Below are 18,162 nucleotides of genomic sequence, written 5' to 3' on the forward strand. Positions count from 1 at the left end.
TTGGTTTATGGGGAGTCTTGTCACTGGAAGCATAGAGGTAAATATTTGCTGTGATCTGCTACTCAAAGAAAAGACCCTGATCTAACTTGAAAAGATGGGTTTTAAACAAACGCTAAATCTATCCACTCCACAGACACTTTGACCTTTTTTAAGCCTATCAGAGCCACACCAGGGTAGTCTTTTCAGAGCCCAAGTTGCTCGCCGTGATCGTATAGTGGTTAGTACTCTGCGTTGTGGCCGCAGCAACCTCGGTTCGAATCCGAGTCACGGCATTGTGGGTGGCAATGTCACAGCAGTTGGGCAGCATTTTTATTCTCACTTCTTAATATTTACATGAGTTAAGAGCTTGAACCTAATTTCAACGGTGAAATTAAATGTCTTTGAAGAACGCGTTAACAATGTTATTATTTATTTCACCTTTCTGCACTTTTACGTTTGTGGCGGTCCTGATGTGAAAATTATGAGCTACAGTTTGGTTTCACGGGACCCGGTCAGCAAGAGGGATGGATGTCTGTGTCTCCTGTACCTGCAGCGCCGAGGCTCCTGTACTGACGCGGAGTAGCTTTCAATGTTGAAAGGGATCCTGCTAGTCAAATATCAGTTTTTGCAGCAATTCAGGCCGCGAAGAAAAAAGGTCTAAAAAGAAATATTTGCATAGAAAGTAAGACTGAGCTCCCAAGGGTCTGAAAGAAAGAGGCGACGGAGAAGGACACTGAGAGGCGCACTCACCCAATCAGCGTTTGGCTTCATCATCCCGCACCCGACGGATCACCGGGCAGCTAGAGGGAAAGTTTTAAAACTTAAGCCAAGTTTATTAGTCGTGGTCGAATCGTGAATTACACAATTACGCTCCTTTGTGGAATTTGGAGTAATGTGGGGAAAGACATCTACCCAAGAGCGGAGGAAAAGAGCGCGAGCAGCGGCTGTTGTGCCAGTTCTGTTGCATTTAGAGCGATTTTCTTGTGCAAAGTGTATATCAGGTTCCTTTCGGATCTGAGCGTGTATTTTGCACCAGGAAAATAGCCTTGTGTAATTCTGTACAACCTCGCATAATGTTGCTGTAATTTCGCGTAATTACACTGCAGTGAGTTACACTGGTTACGCCCATCCCTACATTTGACTCATGTTTAACAGAGAGGTCCGTCCATCCATTGATCCATTCATCTGTCCATCCATCTTTTTGCCTGTGTGCCTGCTTATCTATCTGCTCACCTACCTGTGCGTGAATGTGAACCTGTCTAACAGAGTGTTGATGCCTGGCTGTATGCTTTGTTAACACTATAACGCTCATAGGGACATTGAGGAGGACATCTTGGCGCTATGTTTTTTTTTGGTATGAAGCAACCGTTTTCAAATCCTGACAGTCCACACAAAGTTGATCATATGTGATCCCATTTTCGTACCAACAGCTGCTTCTCTATATACTTATCGGTCCACGTCTATTACTACATGTGCTTTCTATTTACCTTTCTATTTCAATCTGGGTATCTGCCTTACTGCCTATTTCTGCCCATCTCTGTTTATGTTAACACTTTAAAGCCTACATGCTGACTACCAAGGTCTTTGTGGCGTGGTTCTTTCTAAAGCAGGCTCGTGTGATTTACAGCGGTTTCTGTGACGCTGATTATATCTCATCCAGGATTTACTAACAGCTACATACCTGCCTTTCTGTCTACAAACCTGTACAGATGCATCGGTGCATGTGGCTTATTTATGACGATCTGTTTAACCTTCTATCCGTCCTTCTATCTGTGCAACTGTCTTACAGTTCCCCCTCTTTTATGTTGTTACAACACTATTTGTTAAACAAACCTTCACAGTCAGAGGGGCTTCCAGGCGCTGTTATTTATTAAAAAAACTGCAAAGAACACCAGTTTATGCAATGTTGATGACATTTACTTCACCCCTTTATTGTTGCATTAATGGGTTTTCAAGTCACAAAACGGGTCCCTGATGAAGCCCAAGTGGACTTCTGAGCTGCTGTAGCTCTGTGGGGTCTCCAGCTCTCCTAGGGCCTCAGATCTACCACTACAACACCAGCCTTACCCTAAGTTGTGCAGTAGATTTTTTATTTTTTTTATTTATTGGTATTTCAGATGGTACATATTATTCATAGGATTGTAACAGGTTGCAGAGCTGTATGAATCTCCTTTCCATGACAACTTTTGAACAGTTACCCATTACTGCTATTATATTATGTTACCACCACGCTGAGGGCTGTTCCTTGCATAAATCTGTAAGCAGGCTTGTGATCTGTGGTGTGGGCCTCCTGTGGGTCTCCGGTTCAGCGCTGTATGCCCATGGAGCAGGGTGGTCGGTTCCCACCATTTCCAGCTCTGGCACGTCAGGTACTCATCATCTCTTATTACAACAAATAACAAGCAAGCCAAACAACTTGCCCAGAAACCGAGACCTAACTACGCATCGTGTGAGTGTGTCTACAGCTGTATGGGGCCCAGCCGGGGGGGGAAGGGACCCAGTGGAACCCTCCCCAGTGTATGATCTTCCAGGGAGGTCTAGGAGAGGTGTGTTTGTCGTGCTCCTAACTCCGCAAGTTAAGAGGCCCATCTGCATCGTCTTCATAGTCATGTCAGGAGTGTTCCATGCTCCCGCCACCTCTGCCCATAGGGGAGCTATCTGTCTGTTCCTCAGCCCTCTCATTTCTTCCCTCTGAAGTGCCCTTTCTTCTGCCTTGCCAAGGAAGTGATGTCTGCTTATAGCACGTGTCCTACTTTTATAATGTTTTCAGCGCACTTCGCCCACTTCATATCTAGCCAAAATCCTTTAGCACTGGGAGACCACGTGTCTGCTGAATATCTTACCTCCACCATTGGGGGTATAAAAGGTGTACTTTGGCTCTGTTGTAAATTATTATATAGGGCTCAATTTGGTTGGCTTGTGAATTGCTGTCAAGCTCTAAATCTCAGAATTCTCTTAGTCACACCTTTTTATGTCTTGCGTACACAGTGAATGTGCTGTGAGACATATTGTTTAGAATTCAGTGGGCTTACCACACGCCCATAGCTTACTTACCATTAATTGTTTTCTATGTCACTCACATTTTGTAGGAGGCTGGACTGGCTTGTAGTGAGTACCAAGGGGTACTTGCACCTTGCACCAGGCCCAGTTATCCCTTATTAGTGTATAGGGTGTCTAGCAGCTTAGGCTGATAGATAATGGTAGCTTAGCAAAGCAGCTCAGGCTGAACTAGGAGACGGGTGAAGCTACTACAGTACCACTTAGTGTCATATGCACAATATCATAAGAAAACACAATACACAGTTATACTAAAAATAAAGGTACTTTATTTTTATGACAATATGCCAAAGTATCTTAGAGTGTACCCTCAGTGAGAGGATAGGAAATATACACAAGATATATATACACAATAGCAAAAATATGCAGTATAGTCTTAGAAAACAGTGCAAACAATGTATAGTTACAATAGGATGCAATGGGGAAACATAGGGATAGGGGCAACACAAACCATATACTCTAGAAGTGGAATGCGAACCACGAATGGACCCCAAACCTATGTGACCTTGTAGAGGGTCGCTGGGACTATTAGAAAATAGTGAGAGTTAGCAAAATAACCCTCCCCAAGACCCTGAAAAGTGAGTGCAAAGTGCACTAAAGTTCCCCTAAGGACAAAATAGTCGTGTTAGAGGGAGAATGCAAGGAAAACACAAATCAGCAATGCAACAACGATGGATTCCTGTCTGAGGGTACCTGTGGAACAAGGGGACCAAGTCCAAAAGTCACAAGCAGCTCGTAGCTGGGCAGATGCCCAAGAAATGCCAGCGCTGGGTGCAAAGAAGCTCTTACTAGGCTGAAGAGCTGTGAATACTGCAGGAACGACAAGGGCTAGAGACTTCCCCTTTGGAGGATGGATCCACCTCGCCTTGGAGAGTCGTGCAGAAGTGTTTTCTTGCCGGATGGACGCCAACAAGCCTTGCTACACGCAAATCGTGCGTTTGGCGTTTTTGGACGCTGCTGGGGCCCAGGAGGGACCAGAAGGTCGCAAATTGGACCTGCAGAGAGAGGGGACGTCGAGCAAGACAAGGAGCCCTAACTGAAGCAGGTAGCACCCAGAGAAGTGCCAGAAACAGGCACTACAAGGATGCGTGAAACGGTGCTTGCCGAAGTTGCACAAAGGAGTCCCACGTCGCCGGAGACCAACTTAGAAAGTCGTGCAATGCAGGTTAGAGTGCCGTGGACCCAGGCTTGGCTGTGCACACAGGATTTCCGCCGGAAGTGCACAGGGGCCGGAGAAGCTTGCAAAGTCGCGGTACCCAGCAATGCAGCCCAGCGAGGTGAGGCAAGGACTTACCTCCACCAAACTTGGGCTGAAGAGTCACTGGACTGTGGGAGTCACTTGGACGGTGTCGCTGGATTCGAGGGACCTCGCTCTTCGTGCTGAGAGGAGACCCAAGGGACCGGTAATGCAGCTTTTTGGTGCCTGCGGTTGCAGGGGGACGATTCCGTCGACCCACGGGAGATTTCTTCGGAGCTTCTGGTGCAGAGAGGAGGCGGACTACCCCCACAGCATGCACAAGCAGGAAAACAGTCGAGAAGGCGGCAGGATCAGCGTTACAGAGTTGCAGTAGTCGTCTTTGCTACTATGTTGCAGGTTTGCAGGCTTCCAGCGCGGTCAGCGGTCGATTCCTTATCAGAAGGTGAAGAGGGAGATGCAGAGGAACTCGGCTGAGCTCATGCATTCGTTATCTAAAGTTTCCCCAGAGACAGAGACCCTAAATAGCCAGAAAAGAGGGTTTGGCTACTTAGGAGAGAGGAAAGGCTACTAACACCTGAAGGAGCCTATCACAAGGAGTCTCTGACGTCACCTGGTGGCACTGGCCACTCAGAGCAGTCCAGTGTGCCAGCAGCACCTCTGTTTCCAAGATGGCAGAGGTCTGGAGCACACTGGAGGAGCTCTGGACACCTCCCAGGGGAGGTGCAGGTCAGGGGAGTGGTCACTCCCCTTTCCTTTGTCCAGTTTCGCGCCAGAGCAGGGGCTAAAGGGTCCCTGAACCGGTGTAGACTGGCTTATGCAGAATTGGGCACATCTGTGCCCAACAAAGCATTTCCAGAGGCTGGGGGAGGCTACTCCTCCCCTGCCTTCACACCATTTTCCAAAGGGAGAGGGTGTCACACCCTCTCTCAGAGGAAGTTCTTTGTTCTGCCATCCTGGGCCAGGCCTGGCTGGACCCCAGGAGGGCAGCTGCCTGTCTGAGGGGTTGGCAGCAGCAGCAGCTGCAGAGAAACCCCAGGAAGGGCAGTATGGCAGTACCAGGGTCTGTGCTACAGACCACTGGGATCATGGAATTGTACCAACAATGCCAGGATGGCATAGAGGGGGCAATTCCATGATCATAGACATGTTACATGGCCATATTCGGAGTTACCATGGTGAAGCTACATATAGGTAGTGACCTATATGTAGTGCACGCGTGTAATGGTGTCCCCGCACTCACAAAGTTCAGTGACTTGGCTCTGAACAATGTGGGGGCACCTTGGCTAGTGCCAGGGTGCCCTCACACTAAGTAACTTTGCACCTAACCTTTACCAGGTAAAGGTTAGACATATAGGTGACTTATAAGTTACTTAAGTGCAGTGTAAAATGGCTGTGAAATAACGTGGACGTTATTTCACTCAGGCTGCAGTGGCAGGCCTGTGTAAGAATTGTCAGAGCTCCCTATGGGTGGCAAAAGAAATGCTGCAGCCCATAGGGATCTCCTGGAACCCCAATACCCTGGGTACCTCAGTACCATATACTAGGGAATTATAAGGGTGTTCCAGTAAGCCAATGTAAATTGGTAAAAATGGTCACTAGCCTGTCAGTGACAATTTGGAAAGAAATGAGAGAGCATAACCACTGAGGTTCTGATTAGCAGAGCCTCAGTGAGACAGTTAGTCACTACACAGGTAACACATTCAGGCACACTTATGAGCACTGGGGCCCTGGGTTACCAGGGTCCCAGTGACACATACAACTAAAACAACATATATACAGTGAAAAATGGGGGTAACATGCCAGGCAAGATGGTACTTTCCTACACATTTGCAATATTTCGATTGCTTAGCTCCCATAGACTGAATCTTCCTTTCTTGTGTTCATTCCTCCATGGAGGATGGACCAAGTACATGTGTTCTTTTCGTCTTTCTACAGTACGCTATTTTTTATATTTTAAAAGTGTTTTCGTATCATTCTTGGATGTGCAATGTGCTTTCCAACATTCATGACAAGCATACAGCTTATTTTTCACCCTAAACGCCGTCTCTATTGACACTTTAGTTACTTTCTCACACTGTATTCCTCTGCATGACTATACTCTACTCCCCTCAGTGCCACTGTACTCTACACTGTGCAACTCTATACCACTCCACTCTACTCAGTTCTACTCCACTCTAATCTACATTGTTCCACTCTATCACTCCACTCTATGCCACTCTAATCTATGCCACTCCACTATACGCCACTTCACTCCACTTTACGCTACTCCATTCTATGCCACTCCACCCTGTCACTCTCTGCTATGCCCCTCTACTCCACTCCACTCCACTCTACTCTATGCCACTTCCCTTCATTCCTCTCTACGCCACCCTACTTCATAGAATGCCACTTTATGTGACTCTATGCCACTCTGCTCTACATCACTCTAGAATACTCAACTGAACTCTACTCTATACAATTCAACTCTACTTTCCTCCTCTCCACTCTATGCCTCTCCACTCTATGCTACTCTACTCCAGTCTACTGTACGCCACTTTATTTTATCCCATTCTACTCTACGCCACTGTACACCACTCAACTCTATGCCACTCTACTCCGTTGCACCCCTCTCTACTCTACGCTACTCTACTCCATGCTACTATACTCCACTCTAAGCCACTGTACTCTCCACCACTAAGCTCTATTCCACTCTACTATATGCCACTCCATGCCACTCTAATCCACCCCACAGAATGACACTCTACTCTATGCCACTCCACTCAACTCCATGCCATTCCACACTTTTGCACTCTACCCTACTCTGTGCCTCTCCATTCCACTCCATGCCACTCCACTCTATCCCACTACGCTCTACTCTAGTTCACTCTATGCCACTCCACTTTACTCTCTCCCACTCTACTCTATACTACTTCATTCCATGCCACTTCACTGTACTCCACTCCACTCAATCTCACACAATATCACTCAATGGCACTACATGCGCTCTACTCTATGCCACTCTACTGCACACTACTCTATGCTGTGCCACTCTACACTACTCTCCTGTAGGCCTTTCTACTCTATGCCACTTTTTTCTTTGCTCCTCTCTACACCACAGTGTCACTCCATGCAACGCGACTGTATGCTATTCAACTCCACAACACTCTACTTCATGCAGTCCGACTCCACTCCTCCTAATTCTTTGCCACCCCTCTCCATGACACACTGTTCTCTGACTCTTTGCCATTCCATGCCACTTCACTCTACACCACACTATGCCACTCTACACCACACTACTTTACTCTATGCTACTCTATGCCATTCTATGCAACCTCACTCCTCTCTACCCCACTCTGCTCTATGCCACTCCATTCCTCACAATGCTATTCAACGCCATGCCAAGGCACACCACTTCATTATATTCCACTGTATTCTATGACACATTACGTCACTCTATTCTTTGCACTTCAATCTACTCCCTTCTATGACCCTCTGTTCATCACCACTCCATTGTTTGCTAGTCAAGTTTACGCCACTTCATTCCACACAATGCAACTCTAAAGCAGTATGCACCAAGCCGCTGAATGTGTCTGAAGAGACACCCAGAAAAGAAAAAAAAAACAATATGTGGGGGCCTGTTCCGAGCCCCTCCTGGCCTGGAGGAGTTTGGTCGGCCGTGGATTAAGTTTTTGCAGTGTTCACTTCCCCGACCCCAGCACTCATAGAACACTTGAGACTTGCAGGGCAGAGTGGTGGATCTTGTTAAGAAGTCTGGGCTTCTTGGTTTATGGGGAGTCTTGTCACTGGAAGCATAGAGGTAAATATTTGCTGTGATCTGCTACTCAAAGAAAAGACCCTGATCTAACTTGAAAAGATGGGTTTTAAACAAACGCTAAATCTATCCACTCCACGGACACTTTGACCTTTTTTAAGCCTATCAGAGCCACACCAGGGTAGTCTTTTCAGAGCCCAAGTTGCTCGCCGTGATCGTATAGTGGTTAGTACTCTGCGTTGTGGCCGCAGCAACCTTGGTTCGAATCCGAGTCACGGCATTGTGGGTGGCAATGTCACAGCAGTTGGGCAGCATTTTTATTCTCACTTCTTAATATTTACATGAGTTAAGAGCTTGAACCTAATTTCAACGGTGAAATTAAATGTCTTTGAAGAACGCGTTAACAATGTTATTATTTATTTCACCTTTCTGCACTTTTACGTTTGTGGCGGTCCTGATGTGAAAAGTTTGAGCTACAGTTTGGTTTCACGGGACCCGGTCAGCAAGAGGGATGGATGTCTGTGTCTCCTGTACCTGCAGCGCCGAGGCTCCTGTACTGACGCGGAGTAGCTTTCAATGTTGAAAGGGATCCTGCTAGTCAAATATCAGTTTTTGCAGCAATTCAGGCCGCGAAGAAAAAAGGTCTAAAAATAAATATTTGTATAGAAAGTAAGACTGAGCACCCAAGGGTCTGAAAGAAAGAGGCGACGGAGAAGGACACTGAGAGGCGCACTCACCCAATCAGCGTTTGGCTTCATCATCCCGCACCCGACGGATCACCGGGCAGCTAGAGGGAAAGTTTTAAAACTTAAGCCAAGTTTATTAGTCGTGGTCGAATCGTGAATTACACAATTACGCTCCTTTGTGGAATTTGGAGAAATGTGGGGAAAGACATCTACCCAAGAGCGGAGGAAAAGAGCGCGAGCAGCGGCTGTTGTGCCAGTTCTGTTGCATTTAGAGCGATTTTCTTGTGCAAAGTGTATATCAGGTTCCTTTCGGATCTGAGCGTGTATTTTGCACCAGGAAAATAGCTTTGTGTAATTCTGTACAACCTCGCATAATGTTGCTGTAATTTCGCGTAATTACACTGCAGTGAGTTACACTGGTTAAGCCCATCCCTACATTTGACTCATGTTTAACAGAGAGGTCCGTCCATCCATTGATCCATTCATCTGTCCATCCATCTTTTTGCCTGTGTGCCTGCTTATCTATCTGCTCACCTACCTGTGCGTGACTGTGAACCTGTCTAACAGAGTGTTGATGCCTGGCTGTATGCTTTGTTAACACTATGACGCTCATAGGGACATTGAGGAGGACATCTTGGCGCTATGGTTTTTTTTGGTATGAAGCAACCGTTTTCAAATCCTGACAGTCCACACAAAGTTGATCATATGTGATCCCATTTTCGTACCAACAGCTGCTTCTCTATATACTTATCGGTCCACGTCTATTACTACATGTGCTTTCTATTTACCTTTCTATTTCAATCTGGGTATCTGCCTTACTGCCTATTTCTGCCCATCTCTGTTTATGTTAACACTTTAAAGCCTACATGCTGACTACCAAGGTCTTTGTGGCGTGGTTATTTCTAAAGCAGGCGCGTGTGATTTACAGCGGTTTCTGTGACGCTGATTATATCTCATCCATGATTTACTAACAGCTACATACCTGCCTTTCTGTCTACAAACCTGTACAGATGCATCGGTGCATGTGGCTTATTTATGACGATCTGTTTAACCTTCTATCCGTCCTTCTATCTGTGCAACTGTCTTACAGTTCCCCCTCTCTTATGTTGTTACAACACTATTTGTTAAACAAACCTTCACAGTCAGAGGGGCTTCCAGGCGCTGTTATTTATTAAAAAAACTGCAAATAACACCAGTTTATGCAATGTTGATGACATTTACTTCACCCCTTTATTGTTGCATTAATGGGTTTTCAAGTCACAAAACGGGTCCCTGATGAAGCCCAAGTGGACTCCTGAGCTGCTGTAGCTCTGTGGGGTCTCCAGCTCTCCTAGGGCCTCAGATCTACCACTACAACACCAGCCTTACCCTAAGTTGTGCAGTAGATTTTTTATTTTTTTTTATTTATTGGTATTTCAGATGGTACATATTATTCATAGGATTGTAACAGGTTGCAGAGCTGTATGAATCTCCTTTCCATGACAACTTTTGAACAGTTACCCATTACTGCTATTATATTATGTTACCACCACGCTGAGGGCTGTTCCTTGCATAAATCTGTAAGCAGGCTTGTGATCTGTGGTGTGGGCCTCCTGTGGGTCTCCGGTTCAGCGCTGTATGCCCATGGAGCAGGGTGGTCGGTTCCCACCATTTCCAGCTCTGGCACGTCAGGTACTCATCATCTCTTATTACAACAAATAACAAGCAAGCCAAACAACTTGCCCAGAAACCGAGACCTAACTACGCATCGTGTGAGTGTGTCTACAGCTGTATGGGGCCCAGCCGGGGGGGGGGGGAAGGGACCCAGGGAAACCCTCCCCAGTGTATGATCTTCCAGGGAGGTCTCGGAGAGGTGTGTTTGTCGTGCTCCTAACTCCGCAAGTTAAGAGGCCCATCTGCATCGTCATCATAATCATGTCAGGAGTGTTCCAAGCTCCCGCCACCTCTGCCCATAGGGGAGCTATCTGTCTGTTCCTCAGCCCTCTCATTTCTTCCCTCTGAAGTGCCCTTTCTTCTGCCTTGCCAAGGAAGTGATGTCTGCTTATAGCACGTGTCCTACTTTTATAATGTTTTCAGGGCACTTCGCCCACTTCATATCTAGCCAAAATCCTTTAGCACTGGGAGACCACATGTCTGCTGAATATCTTACCTCCACTATTGGGGGTATAAAAGGTGTACTTTGGCTCTGTTGTAAATTATTATATAGGGCTCAATTTGGTTGGGTTGTGAATTGCTGTCAAGCTCTAAATCTCAGAATTCTCTTAGTCACACCTTTTTATGTCTTGCGTACACAGTGAATGTGCTGTGACACATATTGTTTAGAATTCAGTGGGCTTACCACACGCCCATAGCTTACTTACCATTAATTGTTTTCTAGGTCACTCACATTTGCAATATTTCGATTGCTTAGCTCCCATAGACTGAATCTTCAATTCTTTTGTTCATTTCTCCATGGAGGATGGACCAAGATGTGTTCTTTTCGTCGTTCTACAGTACGCTATTTTTTATATTTTAAAAGTGTTTTCGTATCATTCTTGGATGTGCAATGTGCTTTCCAACATTCATGACAAGCATACAGCTTATTTTTCACCCTAAACGCCGTCTCTATTGACACTTTAGTTACTTTCTCACACTGTATTCCTCTGCATGACTATACTCTACTCCCCTCAGTGCCACTGTACTCTACACTGTGCAACTCTATACCACTCCACTCTACTCAGTTCTACTCCACTCTAATCTACATTGTTCCACTCTATCACTCCACTCTATGCCACTCTAATCTATGCCACTCCACTATACGCCACTTCACTCCACTTTATGCTACTCCATTCTATGCCACTCTACCCTGTCACTCTCTGCTATGCCCCTCTACTCCACTCCACTCCACTCTACTCTATGCCACTTCCCTTCATTCCTCTCTACGCCACCCTACTTCATAGAATGCCACTTTATGTGACTCTATGCCACTCTGCTCTACATCACTCTAGAATACTCAACTGAACTCTACTCTATGCAATTCCACTCTACTTTACTCCTCTCCACTCTATGCCTCTCCACTCTATGCTACTCTACTCCAGTCTACTGTACGCCACTTTATTTTATCCCATTCTACTCTACGCCACTGTACACCACTCAACTCTATGCCACTCTACTCCGTTTCACCCCTCTCTACTCTACGCTACTCTACTCCATGCTACTATACTTCACTCTAAGCCACTGTACTCTCCACCACTAAGCTCTATTCCACTCTACTATATGCCACTCCATGCCACTCTAATCCACCCCACAGAATGCCACTCTACTCTATGCCACTCCACTCAACTCCATGCCATTCTACACTTTTGCACTCTACCCTACTCTGTGCCTCTCCATTCCACTCCATGCCACTCCACTCTATCCCACTACGCTCTACTCTAGTTCACTCTATGCCACTCCACTTTACTCTCTCCCACTCTACTCTATACTACTTCATTCCATGCCACTTCACTGTACTCCACTCCACTCCATCTCACACAATATCACTCAATGGCACTACATGCGCTCTACTCTATGCCACTCTACTGCACACTACTCTATGCTGTGCCACTCTACACTACTCTCCTGTAGGCCTTTCTACTCTATGCCACTTTTTACTCTGCTCCTCTCTACACCACAGTGTCACTCCATGCAACGCGACTGAATGCTACTCAACTCCACAACACTCTACTTCATGCAGTCCGACTCCACTCCTCCTAATTCTTTGCCACCCCTCTCCATGACACACTGTTCTCTGACTCTATGCCATTCCATGCCACTTCACTCTACACCACACTATGCCACTCTACACCACACTACTTTACTCTATGCTACTCTATGCCATTCTATGCAACCTCACTCCTCTCTACCCCACTCTGCTCTATGCCACTCCATTCCTCACAATGCTATTCAACGCCATGCCAAGGCACACCACTTCATTATATTCCACTGTATTCTATGACACATTACGTCACTCTACTCTTTGCACTTCAATCTACTCCCTTCTATGACCCTCCATTCATCACCACTCCATTGTTTGCTAGTCAAGTTTACGCCACTTCATTCCACACAATGCAACTCTAAAGCAGTATGCACCAAGCAGCTGAATGTGTCTGAAGAGACACCCAGAAAAGAAAAAAACAACAATATGTGGGGGCCTGTTCCGAGCCCCTCCTGGCCTGGAGGAGTTTGGTCGGCCGTGGATTAAGTTTTTGCAGTGTTCACTTCCCCGACCCCAGCACTCATAGAACACTTGAGACTTGCAGGGCAGAGTGGTGGATCTTGTTAAGAAGTCTGGGCTTCTTGGTTTATGGGGAGTCTTGTCACTGGAAGCATAGAGGTAAATATTTGCTGTGATCTGCTACTCAAAGAAAAGACCCTGATCTAACTTGAAAAGATGGGTTTTAAACAAACGCTAAATCTATCCACTCCACAGACACTTTGACCTTTTTTAAGCCTATCAGAGCCACACCAGGGTAGTCTTTTCCGAGCCCAAGTTGCTCGCCGTGATCGTATAGTGGTTAGTACTCTGGGTTGTGTCCGTAGCAACCTCGGTTCGAATCCGAGTCACGGCATTGCGGGTGGCAATGTCACGGCAGATGGGCAGCATTTTTATTCTCACTTCTTAATATTTACATGAGTTAAGAGCTTGAACCTAATTTCAACGGTGAAATTAAATGTCTTTGAAGAACGCGTTAACAATGTTATTATTTATTTCACCTTTCTGCGCTTTTACGTTTGTGGCGGTCCTGATGTGAAAAGTATGAGCTACAGTTTGGTTTCACGGGACCCGGTCAGCAAGAGGGATGGATGTCTGTGTCTCCTGTACCTGCAGCGCCGAGGCTCCTGTACTGACGCGGAGTAGCTTTCAATGTTGAAAGGGATCCTGCTAGTCAAATATCAGTTTTTGCAGCAATTCAGGCCGCGAAGAAAAAAGGTCTAAAAATAAATATTTGTATAGAAAGTAAGACTGAGCTCCCAAGGGTCTGAAAGAAAGAGGCGACGGAGAAGGACACTGAGAGGCGCACTCACCCAATCAGCGTTTGGCTTCATCATCCCGCACCCGACGGATCACCGGGCAGCTAGAGGGAAAGTTTTAAAACTTAAGCCAAGTTTATTAGTCGTGGTCGAATCGTGAATTACACAATTACGCTCCTTTGTGGAATTTGGAGTAATGTGGGAAAGACATCTACCCAAGAGCGGAGGAAAAGAGCGCGAGCAGCGGCTGTTGTGCCAGTTCTGTTGCATTTAGAGCGATTTTCTTGTGCAAAGTGTATATCAGGTTCCTTTCGGATCTGAGCGTGTATTTTGCACCAGGAAAATAGTCTTGTGTAATTCTGTACAACCTCGCATAATGTTGCTGTAATTTCGCGTAATTACACTGCAGTGAGTTACACTGGTTACGCCCATCCCTACATTTGACTCATGTTTAACAGAGAGGTCTGTCCATCCATTGATCCATTCATCTGTCCATCCATCTTTTTGCCTGTGTGCCTGCTTATCTATCTGCTCACCTACCTGTGCGTGACTGTGAACCTGTCTAACAGAGTGTTGATGCCTGGCTGTATGCTTTGTTAACACTATAACGCTCACAGGCACATTGAGGAGGACATCTTGGCGCTATGTTTTTTTTTGGTATGAAGCAACCGTTTTCAAATCCTGACAGTCCACACAAAGTTGATCATATGTGATCCCATTTTCGTACCAACAGCTGCTTCTCTATATACTTATCGGTCCACGTCTATTACTACATGTGCTTTCTATTTACCTTTCTATTTCAATCTGGGTATCTGCCTTACTGCCTATTTCTGCCCATCTCTGTTTATGTTAACACTTTAAAGCCTACATGCTGACTACCATGGTCTTTGTGACGTGGTTATTTCTAAAGCAGGCGCGTGTGATTTACAGCGGTTTCTGTGACGCTGATTATATCTCATCCATGATTTACTAACAGCTACATACCTGCCTTTCTGTCTACAAACCTGTACAGATGCATCGGTGCATGTGGCTTATTTATGACGATCTGTTTAACCTTCTATCCGTCCTTCTATCTGTGCAACTGTCTTACAGTTCCCCCTCTTTTATGTTGTTACAACACTATTTGTTAAACAAACCTTCACAGTCAGAGGGGCTTCCAGGCGCTGTTATTTATTAAAAAAACTGCAAAGAACACCAGTTTAGGCAATGTTGATGACATTTACTTCACCCCTTTATTGTTGCATTAATGGGTTTTCAAGTCACAAAACGGGTCCCTGATGAAGCCCAAGTGGACTTCTGAGCTGCTGTAGCTCTGTGGGGTCTCCAGCTCTCCTAGGGCCTCAGATCTACCACTACAACACCAGCCTTACCCTAAGTTGTGCAGTAGATTTTTTATTTTTTTTATTTATTGGTATTTCAGATGGTACATATTATTCATAGGATTGTAACAGGTTGCAGAGCTGTATGAATCTCCTTTCCATGACAACTTTTGAACAGTTACCCATTACTGCTATTATATTATGTTACCACCACGCTGAGGGCTGTTCCTTGCATAAATCTGTAAGCAGGCTTGTGATCTGTGGTGTGGGCCTCCTGTGGGTCTCCGGTTCAGCGCTGTATGCCCATGGAGCAGGGTGGTCGGTTCCCACCATTTCCAGCTCTGGCACGTCAGGTACTCATCATCTCTTATTACAACAAATAACAAGCAAGCCAAACAACTTGCCCAGAAACCGAGACCTAACTACGCATCGTGTGAGTGTGTCTACAGCTCTATGGGGCCCAGCCGGCGGGGGGAAGAGACCCAGGGAAACCCTCCCCAGTGTATGATCTTCCAGGGAGGTCTAGGAGAGGTGTGTTTGTCGTGCTCCTAACTCCGCAAGTTAAGAGGCCCATCTGCATCGTCATCATAATCATGTCAGGAGTGTTGCAAGCTCCCGCCACCTCTGCCCATAGGGGAGCTATCTGTCTGTTCCTCAGCCCTCTCATTTCTTCCCTCTGAAGTGCCCTTTCTTCTGCCTTGCCAAGGAAGTGATGTCTGCTTATAGCACGTGTCCTACTTTTATAATGTTTTCAGGGCACTTCGCCCACTTCATATCTAGCCAAAATCCTTTAGCACTGGGAGACCACGTGTCTGCTGAATATCTTACCTCCACTATTGGGGGTATAAAAGGTGTACTTTGGCTCTGTTGTAAATTATTATATAGGGCTCAATTTGGTTGGGTTGTGAATTGCTGTCAAGCTCTAAATCTCAGAATTCTCTTAGTCACACCTTTTTATGTCTTGCGTACCCAGTGAATGTGCTGTGAGACATATTGTTTAGAATTCAGTGGGCTTACCACACGCCCATAGCTTACTTACCATTAATTGTTTTCTAGGTCACTCACATTTGCAATATTTCGATTGCTTAGCTCCCATAGACTGAATCTTCAATTCTTTTGTTCATTTCTCCATGGAGGATGGACCAAGATGTGTTCTTTTCGTCTTTCTACAGTACGCTATTTTTTATATTTTAAAAGTGTTTTCGTATCATTCTTGGATGTGCAATGTGCTTTCCAACATTCATGACAAGCATACAGCTTATTTTTCACCCTAAACGCCGTCTCTATTGACACTTTAGTTACTTTCTCACACTGTATTCCTCTGCATGACTATACTCTACTCCCCTCAGTGCCACTGTACTCTACACTGTGCAACTCTATACCACTCCACTCTACTCAGTTCTACTCCACTCTAATCTACATTGTTCCACTCTATCACTCCACTCTATGCCACTCTAATCTATGCCACTCCACTATACGCCACTTCACTCCACTTTATGCTACTCCATTCTATGCCACTCTACCCTGTCACTCTCTGCTATGCCCCTCTACTCCACTCCACTCCACTCTACTCTATGCCACTTCCCTTCATTCCTCTCTACGCCACCCTACTTCATAGAATGCCACTTTATGTGACTCTATGCCACTCTGCTCTACATCACTCTAGAATACTCAACTGAACTCTACTCTATGCAATTCCACTCTACTTTACTCCTCTCCACTCTATGCCTCTCCACTCTATGCTACTCTACTCCAGTCTACTGTACGCCACTTTATTTTATCCCATTCTACTCTACGCCACTGTACACCACTCAACTCTATGCCACTCTACTCCGTTGCACCCCTCTCTACTCTACGCTACTCTACTCCATGCTACTATACTTCACTCTAAGCCACTGTACTCTCCACCACTAAGCTCTATTCCACTCTACTATATGCCACTCCATGCCACTCTAATCCACCCCACAGAATGCCACTCTACTCTATGCCACTCCACTCAACTCCATGCCATTCTACACTTTTGCACTCTACCCTACTCTGTGCCTCTCCATTCCACTCCATGCCACTCCACTCTATCCCACTACGCCCTACTCTAGTTCACTCTATGCCACTCCACTTTACTCTCTCCCACTCTACTCTATACTACTTCATTCCATGCCACTTCACTGTACTCCACTCCACTCCATCTCACACAATATCACTCAATGGCACTACATGCGCTCTACTCTATGCCACTCTACTGCACACTACTCTATGCTGTGCCACTCTACACTACTCTCCTGTAGGCCTTTCTACTCTATGTCACTTTTTACTCTGCTCCTCTCTACACCACAGTGTCACTCCATGCAACGCGACTGAATGCTACTCAACTCCACAACATTCTACTTCATGCAGTCCGACTCCACTCCTCCTAATTCTTTGCCACCCCTCTCCATGACACACTGTTCTCTGACTCTATGCCATTCCATGCCACTTCACTCTACACCACACTATGCCACTCTACACCACACTACTTTACTCTATGCTACTCTATGCCATTCTATGCAACCTCACTCCTCTCTACCCCACTCTGCTCTATGCCACTCCATTCCTCACAATGCTATTCAACGCCATGCCAAGGCACACCACTTCATTATATTCCACTGTATTCTATGACACATTACGTCACTCTACTCTTTGCACTTCAATCTACTCCCTTCTATGACCCTCCATTCATCACCACTCCATTGTTTGCTAGTCAAGTTTACGCCACTTCATTCCACACAATGCAACTCTAAAGCAGTATGCACCAAGCAGCTGAATGTGTCTGAAGAGACACCCAGAAAAGAAAAAAACAACAATATGTGGGGGCCTGTTCCGAGCCCCTCCTGGCCTGGAGGAGTTTGGTCGGCCGTGGATTAAGTTTTTGCAGTGTTCACTTCCCCGACCCCAGCACTCATAGAACACTTGAGACTTGCAGGGCAGAGTGGTGGATCTTGTTAAGAAGTCTGGGCTTCTTGGTTTATGGGGAGTCTTGTCACTGGAAGCATAGAGGTAAATATTTGCTGTGATCTGCTACTCAAAGAAAAGACCCTGATCTAACTTGAAAAGATGGGTTTTAAACAAACGCTAAATCTATCCACTCCACAGACACTTTGACCTTTTTTAAGCCTATCAGAGCCACACCAGGGTAGTCTTTTC

At 45.9% G+C, this 18,162-nt stretch overlaps 2 non-coding genes across 2 annotated transcripts; both read left to right on the plus strand.

The window, feature by feature from the left end:
* Positions 1-200: 200 nt before the first annotated feature.
* On the plus strand, positions 201-272 carry TRNAH-GUG (transfer RNA histidin (anticodon GUG)). The gene has a single exon. It is a non-coding gene; the product is annotated as a tRNA-His (tRNA).
* A 7,921-nt stretch (positions 273-8,193) lies between these two features.
* On the plus strand, positions 8,194-8,265 carry TRNAH-GUG (transfer RNA histidin (anticodon GUG)). Its single transcript has one exon. It is a non-coding gene; the product is annotated as a tRNA-His (tRNA).
* The last annotated feature ends 9,897 nt before the right edge of the window (positions 8,266-18,162 follow it).

This window comes from Pleurodeles waltl, chromosome 12, assembly GCF_031143425.1.
Source record: "Pleurodeles waltl isolate 20211129_DDA chromosome 12, aPleWal1.hap1.20221129, whole genome shotgun sequence".
NCBI classification, from domain to species: domain Eukaryota; kingdom Metazoa; phylum Chordata; class Amphibia; order Caudata; family Salamandridae; genus Pleurodeles; species Pleurodeles waltl.